This window comes from Mchenga conophoros, linkage group LG23 (assembly GCF_057382185.1).
Source record: "Mchenga conophoros isolate Kocher_MC1m ecotype Shallow Benthic linkage group LG23, M_conophoros_male_GT1.1, whole genome shotgun sequence".
In the NCBI taxonomy this organism is placed as follows: domain Eukaryota; kingdom Metazoa; phylum Chordata; class Actinopteri; order Cichliformes; family Cichlidae; genus Mchenga; species Mchenga conophoros.
Window position 1 is genome coordinate 9176878 of NC_140547.1, and position 15409 is coordinate 9192286.

General features: G+C 40.1%; 1 protein-coding gene across 4 annotated transcripts in view; it reads left to right on the plus strand.

Moving 5' to 3' along the window:
• Positions 1-15409, plus strand: part of palld (palladin, cytoskeletal associated protein) — a 71343-nt gene that overhangs the window by 8886 nt on the left and 47048 nt on the right. The gene's annotated exons all lie outside the window — the stretch shown is intronic.

Genomic DNA, 15409 nt, shown 5'->3' on the forward strand with positions numbered 1-15409 from the left:
ACTTTTTCTGAGTCACTGTCACTGCTTGTGACAAATAGTCGTGAAATTCACAGATATCTTTTTAATCCAGTTATAGATGCTTGCTTGAGTCATGGACACATACCAGGTCTGTCTTGCTTGTAACATGTGTTTTTAATACACAGTTAATTCCATAAGAATTTGCACAATGGTAGTTGTTTTTAAGTTTCTCAGCATCTAAGCAGTTGTTTTTAAGCATCTGTACTCCATCACAGTGGATTTTAGAATTAGTGACTGAATCAGAATGTGACTGAAGTGCAGAGTTTCAGCTTTAATTCACAAAAGTATTGCACTGAGTACATTAGCGCAGTGGTCCAAATACTTATAGAGGCAATTATCTCTTGGTTTTATCAATGGTAACATTATGCATACATTCACTTCAGCTTTCTGCTGGTGGTTGGGTTAGTTAAGTTCTGTCCATTTAGAGAACACAGCCATGTTCAACCGGTTCTAGACTGACCACAAATCTGAACCTGAGTCAGTGGAATAGGGGTGGTAAACATCTAACTTTTAACCCAAAAAGTTAAACATCTAATAATCTTAGTTTGGTGCATAAAGCATAAACAAGGCTAGGAGGATTCTGGGCTCACTTTCAGTATCATGTTGAAATCACATTTTATGCTTTGTAGGTGAATCTTTACCGGTAAATACCATGAAAAATCATTTGATAGAATGATTTACTGTAAAAAATAACGAAGGAATATTTTTATTCTGCTTCAATTATGTGGGCAACCTAAATAGTGTCAATAAATCACCACCAAAATAACTATGACTGCAGAAAGGGTTAAATAAGACATGCGAAGAGAGTGGAGTGAGATTTGTAGGGAGTTATATAAGTGGATCAGTGACAGTTGAAGAAGTGGAATACCAGATTTAATATGAAGCATGTCTGTTGTGGACAAAGGCAGCAGTCATGCACGGCAGGAGGATGGTAATCCAAGACAAGTTCAGCAGGAGGATGGGCAGAGGACACTCCATAAATCTAAACTCTGTACCGAAGCTTCTATTCCTCCTTTAATGTTAGCAGGCCTCTTGACCTCATTTTAAACATGCATCCACTTACCATGAGCGTTAACCAAGTCCATCAAGTCTACGATAGACAGTGACACACGAAGACTCAGACTAAGCCTCTGATTCTTTAAAATTCCTTCTGCACTATAATATAACAAAACTGACAGCACACGTTTGGGACAGGTCTAAAGGTCTGCTGACGGTAACAAGGACTTCATTTTCTGCTTAGACACTTAGGTGCTGTCTGCGTCTATGCTCTCAGGTAAGATTTGTAGTTCTGAGTCATCCGGGCCTCGGGGTCTGTTCCACAGCTGGACTGTGGAACAGTAAGCAGCGGGTTGCATTCCTCTGTTCACCTGTTAAATGACTCGCAACTATTCATCATGCTTGATAAGGCATGGCCATTAGATTCAGCTTATAGTAATCTGCCTTTTGATGAGATATTTTAGGCTGTTATTTTTCCTGGATGTTGGATTCCTGTGTGGCTGCCAAAGAGCTGCGTTTGAAGTTGAGCCCGATTCAATTATGGATCGCCGACAATATTGAAGTGGTGGAATTTAGTGCGTGCTTTTATAAGAGTTTGTGCATCTAAAGTGTTATTATGTGTACAGATATAGCAGCAGACTCTGCCGGTACTTTAAACTGTAAAATTTGCGTACATGTACTGTCCACTTGGCAGTGTATTGTGCGAAAAACAGTCTGCACAGGGATGGCTGTTTTACGAGCAGACGAGGTCAAATGGGACTCATAAAAACAAGCTCAAGTCTTCCTTCCCATGTACATGTGACAGGATAACAGCTGTGCGAAGGTTAAACTGTCTTACACAGAAACTCAAGATATGCATCTTCGTTCCTTCGTCTCTCCGTGTTTGTTTTTTTCCTGTGACTTGAATAAAATATCCCTGCCTCTCCACCCTTTTCAGTTTAAGCCTGAGATTGATATCATAGGGGGCGACACTTGTAGCGGGGGGTCTGCAGGATTTGGTTTCATATCAAGGGAAAGGGGAGGTGGAAAAGAGGAAGATGTTTAATGTCGGGCTCTCGGTGCAACTGATGTGAGCTCAAATTTAAGTCTATAAATTTGTCGGGAGGAGAGAAGGTTACAGAGTTCATTCAGACCATGTCGACAAAAACTTCAGCCACTGGCTCCGCCGGCAAATGTCTTCTACTCTTTTTCAGTTTTCAACACAGCAGAATTGCAGGGTGTTTCACTTCTGACTCATGTGCATCCAGTTTGTGAAATATCTTATCAGCTTTCCTCATACTCCCACCCTCACAGAGTGTCTCAGGGTGGCTAAGAATTTGCTTTCGAGCTGTAAATATTCATGGTGATACTAAGGTGATTTGTCACGGAAGCAGATGTTTTTGTATGTTTGTAATTTTGTTGCATGGTCATGGCTGAGTGGTAAAAAAGGAATCATTTGTTTATTATTTCTTGTATATTTACTTGAGTTGGTCTACAGATGGTCAGAGGTTTACTTTATGAGTTACTCTTGTGAAAGATGAAACTGTACAGTCAGTCAGTGACCCCCAACCAGTATCGTAGGGCATATTTTCAAAAAAGCCAGTGGGGTACGTGGACAAATTCCATCAATTAATTAAAAAAAAAAAAATCAATTCAGTTGACATAAACAAGTAAAAAAATAAATAAAATTAATAGTTAGAGGAAAAAAACAGACACCCAAAATAAATAAATATGTAAGAAGACAATAATTAAAAATAAAGAAAAAAATCTTGAAATTACTTGAAACAAGTATGTTTAAGGAGCTTAAAAAGCTATATTAAAATGTTTGAAACTGTTAGATACTTGTAAGTCTAATACATGTTTTTGTCAGAATAAAAAGTTGAAACAAGTAATTAAAATTCCAAAAAAGATTTGCAAACTCTGGGTTAAAGTTATAGAAAGTATAAAAGATGAGCATAGCCATTTTGATACATAGCCATACAAAATAGGTTTGAACTATGCATGCTTAAGTTTATCCCATCTGTCTTAGTCTTTATCTCTGTGTTCTGTCTTTAGGGGCTCCGTAGTCTCCCCAGCCCATCTTGTCTCTTGCTCCCTCTCCCTCTCTGTGTGTGTTCCTCTTTCCCTCACGCTTCCTCTGTCTGTATTTCATCTCCCTTACCTGTTCCCTTGTTCCTCCTTGTGTCAAGTTCACAGGTCTTCGCCGTGGTCTCAGTGTTTGTACTTCCTGTCTTATTTTGACAGTCTCCCATCCTGTGTTCAGCGTGTTCAGTTTTGCTACCCGTCTCGTTATGTCTAATTCATTCTTGTTGTGTTCCCATGTGTTTCCACTTCCCTTATCATCCTTCAGTGTACACATCGTCCCGGTCTTCCTCCTTCCTTTGTCAGTTCTCCCTCCATGTTCTTAGTGTTAGTTTTGCCCAGTTTAGTTACCACTACCTTAGTCTCCCTTTGCTTTCATGCAGCCTTAATAAACAGCCTGCTTTTTGTTAAAACCCAGTTTTGCCCCCAAATGTCAGCTTTTGGGTCCTCACTCTCCGCTCCACACGATCTGCTGCCGCAGACTGGGTCAAGAAAAGGCCCATCAGCTGTGGGTGCGCTTCTTTGAAAGCCAAGTCCAAGGAAAAGGGCTGTTAGTGAGTAGTTGGCAGTTTTTTGGTGGTTTTTGGCAATTTGTTAGCAACCATAGAAATAACAATAAAAATTATATATTTTCCCCTAGCAACTGAAGGTTGCCAGGGGGTTACTAGTCAGTCTTTAGCCCTGTGTGACTGGGGCCTAACCATAATTGACTGATTAATGGCAACAGTCTTAATCTAACTTAACATTAATTCAAACATGTATATTTTAACTTGAAAGGTTGTGTTCCCAAAGGGGTTCCTAGGCCCATATTATAGACTGAATTTAAAAGCTGGCAGTAACCAGAATCATGTCACTCGCTGGTTATCAGAGTCCATTGCCACCTTGGTGTTTTAAAAAAGAAGTGACAAGTGAGGGTTGGATTTGATTTGGAAACCAGCACCATTGCCTTTTTGTCTTTCTGGAAACTAAGTAGAGCCATAATTTGCAAAATAAACTTTACGTTTTATTCAATATGATCTGATTTTAACAACTAAGCCCATAAACTCATAAACAGAAAGTGTTTACTGAGGTCATAGAGAAAGTGAGCTGAGGGCTTCTATACAATTTTAAAATGCCTCCCGCTGGCTATTAAAAACAATGCGGGTTTAATGCACTTCCACACTAGCTCCACTTTTCAGACTGAGGAGCTACATCCATCTTATACTTTCTACAGCCCATCTCACAGTGCTGCTGTGGGGGCATTAGATAAAAAAGATTTAACTACTGCAGTAGGTGACTCATTGTTTAACCACACTTATGACAACACATCTGCTCAGTGTACTTTGAATATGGTATTAACTATATCTAATGGTTGTTCCCAGAAATATGTGCTACATACCAAAATTAGTGCTGACACAAGCTACTACGTGGTTTGCCTTCAACGGAAATTACTCAGATGTTGGAGATAAGTAGTTGCGGTTATGAAAGAACTTCTGTAAATCAATGAAATTTAGTATGGCACAGGCACTAACAGAAGCACTCCCATAGGTGTCAACGCATGAGAAAAGACTTTGCTTAACTTCCTTAATTCCAGAACCGCACCAGTTGCAATTAATGTAACTTTAACCCATAACTAGTTTTAGAAAAAAATGTGAAAAAGCCATAAACATATGTAACCTCAATAACAACTGGCCAATTAGACATCTGATCCACTTCCTGTAAGTACAGGCAACATTATGTGTACTCATTTATTTTTTATGGCTGATATGTTTAATTTTTAGGCTCTTGTGAAAGTAACTTTTGTTGGTTTTCATACTGGATTTATTTGAAAGTTTGGACGATTTATTGCAATCACAGTATGACATCATGAGAGGACATAGCCTCTGTTTTTGTTAGTGTCATTTGGTCTCCTTGGAGCAAAAACAGGAGTTGCCATGGCAGCATGGCCTACATTTTTGTGATGTCAGCTGACCCTTTCAAGACCTTTTTAAACAGGACGTAATGTGTAAGTGAGTCTCTGATTTAATGCATACGCATGTTTGGTTGTTTGTGGTAGGAATGGGAAATTATTTAACATTTCCTGATTTGTGTGGAAGCTTTTCCTTGTGTCTTTGTTAACCTGTGTTTGTATGTTTATAATGTGAGATTTATAATATGATGTTTATGAATACAGCCTGCTATGTTGTTGACTTAATTTTGCAAATTTCTTGCCATCTTTACAGTAAGACAATAGCAGTGGGTCTGCGAGGGCTATTGTCAGATACCTAGTAATTAATGGGAACATCCAGAGACTGTAAAACCCGGTCTTCTCATTAACCCAGGTTGTATAGTCACTTAGGGGGAAGAACAGTGCTTTTCAGATTTTATCACTACAAATTAGAACAAGTTCCTTCACAAACCACATAATGGCAGGTTGTGCAAGAGGGACAGGACATTCAGTTCTTTCAGTTTTACTTATATAATGCCAAATCACAGATGCTACAACGTCATAGAGCGAAGCTCAGTGATACCAGTGAGCGAGGAAAAAAACGACTTGGAGCACGAAGGGTCGGACAGACTAGGAGAGAGAAATGACAAAAAACTAATGATGTGGAATTCCTGCATATAAATCCATGGTGAGTAAAAGAGAGGAAAGCAGGATGGAGATGCTCAGTGCATCATGGGAGGTCTTCTACCAGACGAGAGTAGATCAGGAATGAGTGCTAGATACTTTTTTTAAGCTTAATGTCTCATCTTTGCTGTTGAAAGTGATAAAAGTTAAACCGTTAGTTAAGCAGTCAGCGTTTCTTCTTAATGGGTTTTTGGTTAGAGGTTTTTTTACACTTTATAACCCAGTGATATCCCACTCTGAATTTTGAAGCCATTACCTGCGAAGTCATTTGTTAACAAGTAGCTAAATGTGTTTGTGAAAGTTATATTAATTTATAAAAAAATCTACGTCATAACCTTTTTTGTCCCTTAAAGGTTTATTCTCTACATTAATCCAAAAACCTTGGAAAAACACCATTTGCTTTAAGTTAAGGGTTAGATAAAGCTACCTGTGTCTATAGCAGCCAACTAGGAGATGGTTTTGAGTCACCAAATCCAGCCCTAGCCATTAGCACAGTCTTTCCAGAAGCAACTTTTGTAAACTGGCAGCTATTTTGGATTGAGTTTGGGCAGTTATTTTGGAACCCCTGTCTAAATGAATGGTGAGAAATTCATATCTTTAGTTGCAGTAGTTACTGGGCCATAAAATGTTCAGATTAGTATCTCTCAAGTCTAATAAAAACAGTTTTAAAACTTAGGCAATTTTGTCACAAAATGTAATTTAAAAAGCTTTTTTCCCCTCTTGTCCAGTTATATAAGTGTGAATCTTTACTGTGGTTGCTAGTATGTTCCCTTAAGTACAGAGAGGGTGACTGTTGTAAACCCAAACCGAGGAGCCTGACAGCTAAAGGCTCTAGTCCTCTGTCTTGCTTTTCTAACGCTATAAACCACAAGAAAACATTTCCAATATGAAAATACTGATACTATAATGTTGATAAGATATATTTATATATATGCAGTCTCCCGGCAAGGTTCTTTTCATTGTATATTTGCATGTAATCCGGTAAAATTTCATATGTAAACATGTAAGGAGCAGACCATCTTCGTAACAAGCACCACAAACAAGCCCACCTGCCACGTCCTACTGGTAGGCTCTTTCTGGCAGCGACCAAAATATCACAAGTTCAGCCTGCCTTGAAGCCTGAGTGGAGCCCCCGCAGAGAGCGAAGCACACCGCACCCTTTCATTCTGCCGTGGATAGTGCATCAGACATAAATCTGCTGACTCTAAACAAACCACCAGTACCACATTTATGTTTGCCAAACTAGGTGAATTTGAAGCTAGGAGCATTTGAGATTATTATGGTCTCATTGTGTGTATGTGTCGGCATGGGTGTGTACAAATCATGACGTACCCACACTGCTTGCAGTAGCCACAGCCATCTGTCTTGTACTTGCCAGGTGATGCCAACTCAAAGTGGTCTATTTGGATCCTCACTTATCCAAGTTATTTTTGTGCAGGCCTAACAAGGCTTTTTAAGTGGCCTGCTTAGTTCTGGCATGTGGGATTTATTAAGTAATGGTCAGTATAGTTAGTGTCCTCTCTTTTTGGGGCACACTGTATTGTGTATTGCAGCACTGTCATCTTTTATTTTGATGATATCCCTCTTCCTGCAGTCACAGATCAGAGGCCCAGAGGTTTCCATGGTGGCAGGGTCATTTGGCTTAAACCCAGTGCTCTCTGTGGTGTTTTTGATGGTCAGCAGACTGTGGCAGGGATCTGTATAGGAGCAGAAGTTTTGCTCTTTGTTTGGGTGACAGAGTCCAGAAATACATAACAAAAAAAGACTGGGTTTACTTGTTAAAATCCTTTTAGGCCACAAAATGTTTCTCATCAGAGGAAGTTTACCTGCATCCAGCTTTGAAGGATTTAGAGTGGCAGAGAGTTTGATTGGTTTGGGTAGGATTTATCCTTGGTGTAGAGAACACAAAAACATGGAGACATTTCAACCAACCACTGGAATTATATGAATGAATTCAATGTGGCCAACTGTGAAGCAGTTTTTGTGTTTTAAATGAGTCTTAAATGTATTTTTTCTGCTCTTCTGTCTTGTGTGGAATTTGGCAGCCTGGGCTGCTCCCTCCCTCTCAGCCCTCCGCTCAGCCCGAGTGTTGTGTGTGTGTGTGTGTGTGTGTGTGTGTGTGTGTGTGTGTGTGTGTGTCTGTATGACTGCGTGACTCAGAGTGGCTATCCTGGTGTGAGAGTGTCAGTGTGTGTCACGCTGTCAGGAGGAGAAGCACTGTGTGAAAACTTCAAGATCAAGGGAATCTGTGTAAGTTTGATTTATCTAACTGGGAACAGCACAGCAGTTCAGGTAAGTCTGAAAAACAACCTTGATGCCATCTGTCGCTACAATTAAATGGAAGTCAAGCTTGTGTGATGAATTTCTTTGATTTGATCTTCAGCCTCATTGAACATCACTGTAATAAGGGTAACAGACTCATCAGAATTTGGGTTTTCTAGACGAACACTTCTAACTTTTTACTGAATAAAATAGTAATGTAGCTTTCTGAAACAACACATGATAAACTGCGGATTTTGTTTGTGTCATATGTATATCAATCCATATTTTTTTCTAGGGATGCTACTCACTTTAAAGAATTAGATGGAATATGTGTTAGTATGTGTGTGGGTGTGTGTGGGGTGGGGTGGGGGGTATCCCCCTGAGTGCTGAGGTGTGTGCATTTGTAGCTCAGCTGCTGCAAATGTCCGTCACTATTTCAGCTGAATGTGTAAACACGCACAAACAGACACACGCGTCAGTCACTATAACAATTAATTACTGCACTGACAAATGCAGTTAGCATTCAGTATCTATTATTTCTGCTACCCACAGTATGAATTTCACAATGATGATTCAGACTGAACCATTTGCCTGCTTGGCACAGCCAAACTGAGTTCTGCTCTCTTGCAGTGGACAATGCCAGTTAATGGACTTGGTTAAAATTCCTTGGAGAAAAATATCATTCGTTTCATCCGGTCAGAGCTTTGACTGTCAACTGCAGCTGTCTTCTAGCTGGAATATTCCGGTGAACTTTGACCCCTGATGCTGTGCCATCATTAACCAGGCTCCATCAATGGAGGCCTTTTGCTTCTTTGTAAAGCTCGGTTTCTCCATGTATCATCTTTAACCAAGACATGCATGTTCTTCAGTCACGCAGGAAAACGTTTAAACTGAGCTGTTGTGCTTATTTTGTAGTCCAGATGACAATACTCAAACAAAAAGGCTGCAAGATAGAAGATGATCATTTACTTTGGCTTTGACTAAAGCATAAACACTGAGTTTCTGAGAAATCCTTTAACAAATCTGAATGTCATTTAAAATTATTGCCTTCGCAGCTTCAATTATATACAAAGACTTTTTTTGACTACTTGAAAATAGCCCTCCAACAATAAACCGAATAAATATTTCACAAGTTATGGCCTCACATAAGTATTTACATGATCAGTACATTTGATTTACTTTTATTTACTTTATACAACATGCCTCATTCTCACACATTTGTCACTGCAATAAGGGGAATGTTACCGTTAATGTCAATTTAATTTAGTTCAGTTTAGTAATATTTATCTATATAGCACCAATTCAGAACAACAGTCCTCTCAAGGGAGTTCTTCCTCCCCACTGCTGCCAAGTTGGCAACAGCACTTTAGCTTAAAACTGAAACCTTGCCCAACACAATGACCTGAAAGATGCTAAATCCTATTTTAGATGAGTAAAGATAAAGAATTTCTTTGAGGTTTTGATTTTTTAATTCAATTCAATTCAATTTTATTTATATAGCGCCAAATCACAACAGCAGTCACCTCAAGGCGCTTTATATTGTACAGTAGATTGTACAATAACACATACAGAGAAAAACCCAACAACCATATGACCCCCTATGAGCAAGCACTTTGGCGACAGTGGGAAGGAAAAACTCCCTTTTAACAGGAAGAAACCTCCGGCAGAACCAGGCTCAGGGAGGGGCGGGGCCACCTGCTGCGACCGGTTGGGGTGAGAGAAAGAAGACAGGATAAAGACATGCTGTGGAAGAGAGACAGAGGTTAATAACAGATATGATTCAATGCAGAGAGGTCTATTAACACATTGTGAGTGAGAAAGGTGACTGGAAAGGAAAAACTCAATGCATCATGGGAATCCCCCGGCAGCCTACACCTATTGCAGCATAACTAAGGGAGGATTCAGGGTCACCTGGTCCAGCCCTAACTATATGCTTTAGCAAAAAGGAAAGTTTTAAGCCTAATCTTGAAAGTAGAGATAGTGTCTGTCTCCCGAATCCAAACTGGAAGCTGGTTCCACAGAAGAGGGGCCTGAAAACTGAAGGCTCTCTCTCCCATTCTACTTTTAAATACTCTAGGAACAACAAGTAGGCGTGCAGTGCTCTAATAAGGTGAAATGGTACTACAAGGTCATTAAGATAAGATGGGCCCTGATTATTTAAGACCTTGTATGTGAGGAGCAGGATTTTGAATTTAATTCTGGATTTAACAGGATTAACAGTATATAACTATGCCAGCTGCACTGTTGGGTTATACCTCGCTAGCTAAATGCTAACTTGAGTACTGTATGTGAACACTCTCACAGCAACAATACTATGATGATAAGTTCATGCTTGCCCACAATCCCAGTTTTTCTAGGTTTCTCCCACATTTTAAGACAGTCTCCTGGCACCCTCCCCTTTTTGCTGTTTTCCTGGGAAAGTCCTGTAATTTGCACAAACCTCAAACTTTATAATGAATAACTGGAATACATGCGCATGCATATCCACATGTTTTATATTTGTCTAGTGTTACTCAAGTTGCCAGATTGTCTATGAAACACAGTCTACATGCAATTTCAACACACCTGTCGGGCAGCAAATAACCAGATTCAAGGTGTGTGGAAGCAGATCAGTTAGCTGATTGCGGTTTTAGCTGTTGCTTCACCTCTCAAGCTGCCCTTACTGCCAAAATACAATACAGATAGACTTGAAGACATAAATAAATAAAAGAGAATTGAGTGATACGTGTAACCCGTCGAATGGGTGTGACACAGACTTTGGTAAAGATGGCAAGAGTTTCACCAATTTGAGCTTCCAGAATCAACAAATCTCAGTTTACGGATTCTAATGTCATCACAATTACTTTACACATCAACAGTCCAATTTTTGTTGCTCTGTAGATCCTAATTTAGAATATTAAAAAAAGAAAACGTTTTTTTGTTGGGGAAAAAATATCATCCATCCATCCCAAAAGGTTGAGTCTGTTCATCTGGACGTAGCATTTTCAGTGAGAGAAACGTTTCGTCAGTCACTTGGATGAGTGACGAAATGTTTCTCCCACTGAAAACGCTACGTCCAGATGAACAGAATCAACCTTTTGGGATTTACTTACCTGGATGATTGAGCATGCATCAAGAATTAATCCATCAAATAGTAGCTGTGAAAACCAAAAACCTAAAAACCAAAGCTGTCAACTTACAGCTGATGCAAGAGGACAAATCAGAGGTTAAATAAAATTGATAGGATTTATTCTCTGTAGACAATGACATTTGATGTCAATGTAATTGTTAGTGTTTCACCCTGCAACAAAGTGGTGGGAAAACTAGCAATAAGACTGGTAAGATCTACCATTGCATTAAATAAATTTTAAGATGAATACAATCTTGTTAGTATGATGGAAATTTCTGAACAATTATAGCTGTGAGTCAGGCTTTAACCCTCTCAATTCTAAGCCGTCATTTGTGATGAGCTTAACTCCAACGCTAACCCTACACAATCAGAATTAAGTAATTTTCGTTTTCATTTAATTGTTCTCGAAAAGTCTTTATAATGTAATAAGGGAGCAGCTAAAATAATTATTCTAACTGACACATAACTATTCACTTTTTTTAATCATCAATGAAAGATGTCAAAACTTTTGAAAGGTCCAGAAATCAAGTTGGTTGAATATTTCATTCATTAGGTAAAATAAACTGCCGGAAGTACAAACTGCTACCTGGAGGTGTGGCTAAATGATGCGTTATGTGAGAATCTTATAATTTAAAGTATTAAGGAGTACTGTGGTGGAAATGTTCTTGATTTATGGAGGTTGTGCTTTTGGCCTTTTGGCTGGGAGCTTTAAAGCTGGATTGATTGCTGGTTTCAGTCGGCATCCGTGAAGAAAGGAAACTCAATATGCTTTCTATGTAGTGTTTGCATAAACTGAGAGATTTGTCTGTCGAGGATAATAAAATCAGCACTGCTTGCTATAGTGTGGGTAGTTTCAGTTGACCTCTATTGTAGTTTGTAATTAAGGATAAAGACAGCCCAGATGCCGCTGCTCTTGTCCAGTTGAACTTTGGCTGAATTTTGTGGTCTATAGGCTTGAAACTTAACACTGAGAGTTTGAAGGAATAGAAAAAGTAGTCAGGAAGTAGTCTGCCCATGCCTTATACCCTATATCGATGGATTAATGATTTGTGTGCATTTTGCATGCTGGCCATTCCTTCATCTTTGCCAAGGTCATCTTAGTGATTGAACCCCCCCTCTCTCTCTTTTTCTCTTCCCTCTGTGTTCTGGCCTTCATCTGTCTGGGTTTGTGGTGAAACTGAGCTTTGCTTCATAAAATTTTCCATCAACAGAGGCAAATAACAACAGGGTCAAACGAGGAGAGTGTGGCCCTCAGCACGCATTATCGAGGCCAGGGCAACAGCCTCTGGTTTGGCCTGTCATATGGAATGCTCTCTTCTTCTGTATGGAGCTAAGTTAGCACAGAAAGCACCCGGCGCTATTCAAGCCATCATCTGGCCTCAATTGTCTTCACTGAAATCTGTCTAATTGCTTTCTCACATGCTATCATTGTTCAGAGAGTTGGTGACAGGCTGTTTGATGGTGATGGTGGGTTGTTTAATCAGCCTCTTGGCTTGGCGCCCTTGGGCGGAGGGGGGTTGAATGAAGAGGTGAGGCGTTGCTCGTGAAGCCCATTCATTCTCAGCTATTTTATATGCATGTTCTGAATATTTGTGTTTTGTAATAGTATTGTGTTAAGAGGAAATGGGTGGCAATTCTGCACTCTGCCAAGAAATTTCTACCTTCACTCAGCTTTCTTTAACACACCCTTCTTCCCCTCCAAATCAGCCTGCTGGTAGCTCAGTTTGTTCTGTGTGTGCTGCACTGCTGCATGGGACTCAGCAAAGTCTCCCCCCCCCCATCCCCTTTCTGTTTAGGCCTATCATGATGCTCAGCGCATTCCACAGAAATAGCGAGGAGATTAAATAAACATTACCGTCTGTCTCTAAATGAGTTTACTTAGTAATTATGCATAATGGTAGATCATTAAGGTTGATTAATAAGGGTTTTTATTGTTGTGCTTGTTGGGGATGATCTTGGCTTCCCAGTTTATGCTCTGTCAACCCTCAGAGGAGCTGATGAGTCCTGCCTTGCTCTGTGATTTGACAGAACTGTGTGTCTGAACAAATTTCCATTTCCATTTGTCTATTGTGTACATGGCCTGTGATTTAAATTTAAGGAGAGACCCTTGCAAAGTAAAACTACCGAAGGCAAAAAAAAAACCCCTTAAGACCACTAATATCATAAATGCTTTAATTGCAGTTCTGTTTTTTCATTTCGCTTGACACATGTTGCTGCGTGGAAATGTCTGGATGGAGTCAGGCCACCCTGTGGGAAACCTATCCCCCCGTTGTTTGCTGGCCTCTGTTCACTATAGTTACACTCATGCACAAAATGCTCACTTACACTGCCTCTGACAGCTTTAATATCCTCCATCACAAAAACCATAGTCATTACTTTAATGATGTCATGTGTTACATCAAGCCCTTTCCTGTGTGTGTTTAATTTAACGGCACTTGAGAAATGCCCAAGTGATTTTCCTATACTGAAGGGGATTTGTATTGTGCAATCTGCAGATGTAGTGCATATGGCTGCAAAGTCCATTGTGAACCATTTTTTTATTAATACGGCGAGTGACTTAAAAGAAAGTAGTGAGGTGAGCAGCCAAGCAAATCCCCAGCAGACACTGCAGTCACACAGATGAGTTGTTTTCCCTTTTCTCTGCCTGGTTATAATCCAGAACCACACAGACATATTGGTTTGCTCAAAAATGTCAACTTTTTACTCTCAGTCACAGGCTGCTGTCAATTTTGAATTAGATTATGAGAATTCAGAACAAAGTTGGACTAAACTGGATCTAGTGTCATCCCAGCCATTTCTGTCTGGGTTTTAGTTGTCTGAAATGTGGTAGATGACTCCTTGTCTTTGTTGCTTCAAGGGTTGACACGACGGTGGATAATGTATCCTTCCTTGAGTAGCTCTTCATTACTGTCATTCCACATTGTCTGTTTTGTATCATTTAACACACTGGTGCCTGGCTAACCTGCTTCCTTTGTTGCAGAGAGAGGAAAAATCCCACATAAGTTATAAGCTTTAAGTCAACAATCCTTATCTATTATAGACTCGCCATTGGTGTAGCCCTCAAGTTCATTGAGGTCTCAGTATTCTCATTCAATGAGCATACACTGAATGATCCTGATTTCTGACTCTAATGAACATCAAAATTTACAATATTAACTGAGCCTGTAAGCTTATCAAGAAAGTGTTTATAAAGGTCACAGACCAAGGGAGACTAGGACCATTTTTCTATAGACTTAATGCAGCTGAAGTTGTTTGGCAGCCAGAAGAGTCGCCTCCTGCTGTCTATCAGAAAGAATGCAAGTTTAAGGCATCCCCAGCTACATCCATCTCTTGACATCACGCAGAGCCAAGGATAGAAAAAACTGTCTATAGCCAGAGCTTTTAGGTTTTACAGATTATTTGCGCTTATGCAAACTAAAAAAATTTTAAACTTTGGTCATGTTTTAAAATGAGCTGTAACAGGAAAAATAAGGCAAATATTCCCCAAATCCTTTTATGAATCTATGAAGGTGGCTGGTGTTAAAGGCTGAGAAAGCTGAGAGAGGCAGACAAAGCTCTGCAGTGTTCAGTCTGTCTCTGATCCTGATGAACCGCTGAGTGTGAGCTGTCTCAGTCATGACAGGGCGTATAATTTTTCTTATCCGACCCCACCTGACTCATGCTCATTCACCTTCTCTTACTGTACTTGCCATTCATACACTTTCTCCGCTTGCCACCCACACCCACACCCAGTCTCCCAGGTGTAAATCCCCGATTATGAAGTGTTGTCTGGATATTTTGGCTGATTGATTGCTTTCTGAAAGAGGAGTTGGCCTGATGTTTGACTGACACACCAGGGTGTATAAAATCATGTAACGGCCACACGGCAGGATGTCAGGAATTTTTACGCAGCTCTCCCAGATAGTAGGAATGTTCTCAGGTCTGGGCTCTGGAGGAACATAACAGCTGTTCGTTCTCCTGGCATTTTGGGAATTCCAACCCTCTCCCTGTCAATTCAGAGGTCAATATCTGAATAGAACATACACAACTTCCATTTAGTATGGTTCTGATGAAGTGTGCTCATGTGAGATACAAGTGCAGATAAAAGTAACAGTTTCCCCACAAATCGAGGCATTTGAAGCCAGGACTTGAATGTGTGTATTTTGTAGGAGATGGTTGATTTGATTCCTGCTGTTTGATCCTCTATTTGATGTGGTAACATAGGGCTGGAAGAAGAGGGGGGTCTGCTTTAATCATAACCCTGTGACGAGTGATGAGACGTATGAAGCTGGTTGTGTGGTGGACTCTCTCATCTCTCCTTGGTCCCAGATCAGGGAACAAAGTCTGTGTTAGCAAAACCCCAAGGAGGTGGTGCAGAGCCCAGGCGCCCATCC